We start from the raw sequence: 6,901 nt of genomic DNA, 5'->3' as shown, positions 1-6,901 counted from the left end.
AAGTCATTGTGAAAAAGTTCCATAGGGAAGCTCCATCAAACCAAACTTTTCATATGATTAGTACGTGGTCTAGGCAAATGAAGTAAGCTGTGGCACCCACGAAGACTACAGTTCAAAAGTTCATTTTTTAAAATAAATAGGTTCGCAGACAATTTTGCTCTGTGTTATATAGCGTTTTGAACATCATTTTTCTTTCGTATTAAACCACTGTGCTTTTTAAAGCAATTAAGGCAATTTCCTGAATCATTAATTAGGTAAATTTGCTACTGATTTGTAAAGAACTGTAATACTTTTTTGATGTAATACTTGTTTTATGAGTCATTTTAACAGTAAAAAGCAGAACGTCTCAATGTTAAATGCCCTTTTCATAAGGAAAGTGCTATAGAAGTTCTCCCCCCCCCCTTCCCACCAACTTAAACGTGCTTTATACGCTCCTGCTGTTTCTTCACTGCAAAATTGTTTGTTGTACAATATTATGGAATCTTGATTGTGATTGGCTAAAAGCAAAAAGATAATTCTGAATGTCTGGTTTCCTCTAAAACATTAAAATTATCCGTAGGTGACGTAATTTTTAATGTACCATTGAAAACACAAAAAGTATAATGGCGGAATCTTCCTCGGACTGGCAAGCGTTTTACACTCGTTGTTTACGCTCGAATTATCTAGGATAAGAACGTCATATAGGCTACACTGTCAGTCATAAGGGTTTAAAAGCTTCTGCATTTATAATTGACAAAAAACAATTGTTGAATTCGGCTTTTGTATCACATCGAGAATTATTCAGACCCCGGTCAATATTATCCACCTCAGCTTCGTTTTGGTAGCAGGGGGTGTCATCAAAAAGTTAATTAGGGGTGTATATTCATGTATTAGTTGTACCTGATTGATTCAAATAAATTGGCTTTCCATAATTAGCTAGCAGCACGAAACAATGAGACATTTTAAACATAAACCACACATATTTTGAACTTTTTTAATGCAAACATGTTTCGACATTCTTATGCCATCTCTAGTGCAAATAAAAAAAATATGTCCACATTGTGTTAATTTAAAATTAAATATGATATACAAAAGGCAAACAAATGAAATGAACACAGAAGTCATTTACAATGCTTGTGTGATTGTATACTATGTAGTCTAGTAACTCCATTTCTTTTGCCTATATACATATCATATTTCATTATAATTAACCAGTAACCTATTTGTAAATATTTTTCTTTCATTCTGAAATGAAAGCATAAGTATGCCAAAACATGTTTGCATTAAAAAAGTTCAAAGAACATGTCCTTTATGTCAAATATTGAATTGGGAATAAATGAAGATATGAATATTTACCCACCCTATCCTCCATTCACGTTCTAGTTCAGGCTAATAACGTTCATCTCGGTCTGAACAATTCCTGATATCATGCTCAACTTTATTCAATACAGCCGATTCACATTGTGTGTTGAACGGAAATCTTTGTCACGTTCGTTGTGGCAGTTGAAAACTGATGTTTCCATGCACATAAAGATACGTTACTAAATGTATCACCATTATCCATGATCCGTCAAACGGAATGACGTGGCTTTTGACAAAAATGAGTAACATTAATTACTAAATAATTTATTTTAAAATCGTTGAATGAAGCGTTTTACAGATTTGCCAACCATACATTCACTGTTATTTACATAAGACAATGAAGATTGCGCAGTTTGTATAAAAATGTAAATTACAGCACCTGGAATTCATCTCCATGATCGTTAGCAACGTCTCTTTATGTGCATGGAAACAACACTTTTCAACGGCTTTGACGAAAGTACCTAACATTTCCGTTCAACGCTCAATCTTAATTGGCTGTAATTAAGCAAAAATGAGCAAAAATACTTACAATTTTCTCGAAGAATGTTCATCCAGCAGTTTGTGTGAGAGTCTTGATGAAGTAATCAATAATAGTCTGTAAACAGTTTAAAATTTTAAATATTATAGCGCTGTAGTTTTATTGGGTTCTTTCACCCGAGGATCGTCGTTGAACGTGAAACACTGTGTAGTGAATCATATTAAAATATTGTTCATATATAATTAATAGTTATATTGCTCTATCTGAATTGATATTGAGCACTTTATTATTTTGTATACATTTGATTTGATATTATATTATTTATAATTGTATGTTGAAAAATAAAAGTTTCTCCAGTCTTTTTAAATTATTTTATTAAACTTTCGACAAGGTGCTTCGAGCCTTTTTCAGAATATGGAAGTTATTTGTATTTACATTTGTTTTTTTTGCTTTTAGACGTTTAGAGCGTCTAATTGGATTAATGGATGGTTAAGATGATTGGATGAAGTGAAATGCGTTGTTATTGGTTTTGGTGTATTGTGAATATGATTGGTGTTAATATTAATAGAGTGCATTGATGTAGTTTTGATCTTGTTAGTAGATATTCTAGATTTTGCTGTTGAAATCGAGCATTTGGTCAGTGTGGGAAGTTTTGCGGTATACTTGTGTGTTCGGTGTGCCGCCATCTGCAGAGGCGTAACTAGAACGTTAATTGGGAGTTCATATTCATATATTCCGTTGTGCCCTACTGATTTCTTTTGAAAGTGAATTGAATTTCAAAAGAAATCAGTAGGGCACAACTGAATATATGAATATACACCCCCCCCAATTAACGTTCTAATTACGCCTCTAATGATCTGTTCTGGTTGGTAGGATATCAAGGAAAGTAAGTTGTTTGTCGTGTTCTTCGTCTTTAGTGAAGGTTATGTTTCTGTGGTATTGCTTATGGTGTTTAGGATTTGTTCAGTTTTGTCTTTGTTACCCGTGCGAAAATTTCACATTTGATTTCATAAATGAAATCAGAATTTGAAATATCAAATAGACATTTTCTTACATGAGAGAAAACATTTCACATATGAAATTACATTTTCACATGTGAAACTGAAATGTCACTTATAAACAGTCAGTTTCACACGTAACATTTAATTCTTCACATGTAAATTTTTCATATGTGAAAAACAATTCATATGTAAAATCACCCTTTCACATATGAAATTCCAGTTTCATCCATGAAACGTCTGTTTCTCATATGATATTTACACACATGTAGAAAGTTGTATTCGTATATCTGAAGTCAGTTACACAAGTGAAATTTTAACTTTTTATATGTGAATGAATTGTTTATATGTGAAACACATTTCCACCTAAAAATTTTGACTGTGAATTACTGTCACTAGAAAACTGATATTCTCGCAGCATCTGAGGCCATTTTGTTGTACTAAACATTTCCATATGCTGTATGATTACCATGATACATTGTTTACGTTGTTAAACAATCTTTTGACTTTTTAGCGGCTTCTAGTTCAAAAAATACATAAGTTTCCAATAACTTTAAATTTTATTTATTTTTCACGTTTTCAAACACACAATTGCTAATATGCAATTTGAACTCGTACAAATCTTCGGTATGTATTTGTACGATGTATTTTTATGAGGCGTGAAACGCGACATTATTCACGTGATATTGAAAATTGATCAATATTTGGATTTTTAGTTCAAAACTTTAAATTCAAATTTCAAGCACGACTTATTCAAATGCCGTATCTGAAAAAAACGTGTCAAACGTCAATGAGCCATTCGCTTTTGCAAATTTTTAGTTAAATCGAAAAATATTTGCTCAACTTTAAAAATTGGTTCTAGTTAATGCAAAATTATGCATGTTAATTTATGCGACTCGGTTTGTTATTCATTATGTCGATATGCTTGTGTATCGAAGAGTTGGACAAACTATTTTCGACGTGGAATTTCTCTACTTTTTGCAAACTGTCAAATCAGTAATCGTGGAAGTTCACACTTCTTGTAATGCAGCTTCTCTAGACCAATTGGACCTGCTTGAATTTCGTCTGGAAGAAATTTCTTCGTCTTTTTCATTGCTTGCAGAAGGAAGAGACTATACATTGACGGTGCAAAGATTGTTCCATTAATTTTTAGTTCACGCAAATCAAATAAACGATAATATTAAATATAAGTGTGACATTCTAACATCCTGCCCCTTAACACAATCGGACAGGAGAGGACGTCCGAGATACACAGTAGAAAAAAGCAAGTATATGCCATACACAGTACAAAATCATCGGGATATGCCATGTAACGGATATTGAACACGAAATTGAAGAAGCAGCCGCCGTCTCGGATAGAATTCTAAGCACTAGACGTAAAATCGAAGAAGCAAGAAAACCGGAGATTTGATAATAAAGTATAAAAAAGAAGGCAAAATCCTACACCACAAGTCGAACAGATTCCTTTAGTGGTAGAAACAGCAAGCACGAGTAACACAACGATAAGCAACGATGACAATAACACGAACACGAATGCGGTTAATTGAAACACGATTGCAGTTAATACGAACACGAATGCGGTCTATACGAACACGAATGCTATTGATACGATTACGAATGAAGTGATTCATACGAATTCTACGACTTTCATGCCCCTAAGAGAACAACACCGGCGATAATGATGCCAAAGGTTCCCAAACCGCAATTGTCAAAATTCAGTGGGAAGATCACAGAATGGAACGCCTTTTGGGAAATATACAATGCTACGATTCACAGCAACGTGAGTATGTCTAAGGTAAACAAATTCAATTACCTATTCTCATTACTTGAGGGTAGTGCAGCACGTTCGATAAAGGGACTTACCATAACATCCGCAAATTATGACGCAGCGATTGTGATTCTGTAAAATGGATTTAGTCGAACCCAACAGGTCATTGCTGCACCTATGGATCAAATCCTACAAATATCAGCATGTTCAGAAAATCGCACTGGGCAATTTTCGTGTTACCTGCAATCGTTTTCGATGAAATAAATGTTCAAGTGCGAGGACTTGATTCGCTTGGGGTATCTGCAAACCAGTACGGCAGTCTGCGAGTACCAATTATTATGTCCAAACTACCCAGTGAAATACGATTGCAGGTAACACGAAAAGCTACTAGTGATGTTTTGAAAATTGACGAGTTGCTTAAAACCATAAAGTTTGAAATTGAGGCTTCGACTGTACTAGCGAAGTTAGTAGAGCCTTTGTTAGAGGCACTCAAGTGGAGTCTGGAAGTTTTTTATTGGGTTGACTCGATGACAGCACTTCACTAGATTTGAAACGATCGAGAATGGAGACCATTCTTGCAGCATCGAGTGAAGAAGATTCGAAGTATTTCGTTGACGGAATCTTGGAACTTTTGTCCTGGATCACTTAATCTGGGCAACTACTTTCGAATTTTTCCTTATGGTTCAATGTACCCAAATTCTTGGAAAGGGGCGAAGATGAATGACCAAAACGTCCAGTTGGCAACCTCTCACAAAGTGACGAAGTTCTGAGAGAAATTGTGAAAGAGCGTCCGAATGTCGTGAGATCACTAGTTTCGAATGAAATCGAACAACGAGCCACGCCAGATCTTAACAAAGCAATCGACATTACTCGTTATAGCTCCATGAAGAAACTTCTTCGAATAACTGCTTATGTAATGAGATTCATCAACATGTTAAAGAAGATGCCACGGTGCAAGCGAACAACAAACAAACTCAAAACCTCAGAAGAACTAAGCTCTGACGAAATAAGCCGCAGCTGCTATGGATAAGGTCTATTCAACAACTATCCTTTGAAAAAGAAATATTATTCCTTCTGTCAAAGAATGCGAATCCTTCAATACCTATTTATGTTAAGCAATTTGGGCTATTTCTCGACGGTGATCACGTCCTGCGGTGCCATGGAAGACTGAAGAATTCATCTCTGAATCTGGAGAGCAAAATTCCTGTATTGCTTCCAAAGGAATCAAGATTTGTCGATTTATTAATATACGAGGTTCACCACAATGTGAAGCACCGCGAGATTCGTGATACACTAACAACCATTAGAGAGCATTTTTGCATAATCAGTGGTCGAGAAGCAGTGAAGAAAATCGTCAGGAAATATGTTGTTTGTCGTAAAGCTGAAGGTCTTCCTTATGGGGGAACGCCTCCTCCAGATCTTTCTGTTAGCAGACTGTCGGATGATCCCCCCTTCACAAACGTAGGGTTGGACTTTCCAGGACCGTTGTTCGTACGAGAGAGTTGCTATGGGAATAATTTGTCGGATAATCGAACAAAGGCGTATATTCTGTTGTTTACGTGTGCGTCTACTAGAGCCATTCTTCTGGAGTTTACTTCCTCCTAAAGCGTTTCAGCCTTTCTCCGCACGTTCCTCAGATATGATAGTCGACGAGCACTGCCAGCTCTTCTTATATCCGATAATGCTAAGAATTTTCGAGCTGCATGCTTAGAAATTCGCAAGTTGTTATGTCGTTCTGAGGAAGTGTTACGCTATCTTGCAAACCATCAGATTACATGGCAATTTATCGTCAAAAAGGCCCCTTAGTGGGGACGCTTCTGGGAACGTTTCATTCGAAGCGCAAAATGTCCGTTGCGAAACGTAGTTCGTAGAACCAACTAACCTATGACGAGTTGCATACTATTGTGGTTGAAATGCACGACCCCTAACCTACGTGTACAAGGATGAATCTCTTCCGCTAAGCTCCTCGCACTTGGTGTATAGAAGACGAATAACGACCATGCCAAACAGTGAGGCCTTTGAAATTCAGAGTCAAAAGATGACTACCGCTAAGGTTGTCGAAACGTCAGTCAACAACAACAAAAACAGTCCTTCTCAGGACTATACCAACCTGGACGATCTACATTTACAAACATGTAACGATACTCCCGGGTTCAAACCATTTACTTTAAAGATTGATAAAAAAGTATAGTTCAGTGCATGAGGAGATCAGACTAATAATTATAAATGCAAAATAGAAAGAGAAAACATGTCAATCATACGTTAGTGAAATATACATATAGAAAGCAAATAAATCTTGTTATTCCGTCCAAAGAT

The sequence above is a fragment of the Xenia sp. Carnegie-2017 genome, unplaced genomic scaffold, assembly GCF_021976095.1.
Source record: "Xenia sp. Carnegie-2017 unplaced genomic scaffold, XeniaSp_v1 HiC_scaffold_23, whole genome shotgun sequence".
NCBI lineage: Eukaryota > Metazoa > Cnidaria > Anthozoa > Malacalcyonacea > Xeniidae > Xenia > Xenia sp. Carnegie-2017.
The sequence above is the reverse complement of the archived record's forward strand: the minus strand, read 5'-3'. Positions refer to the sequence as shown.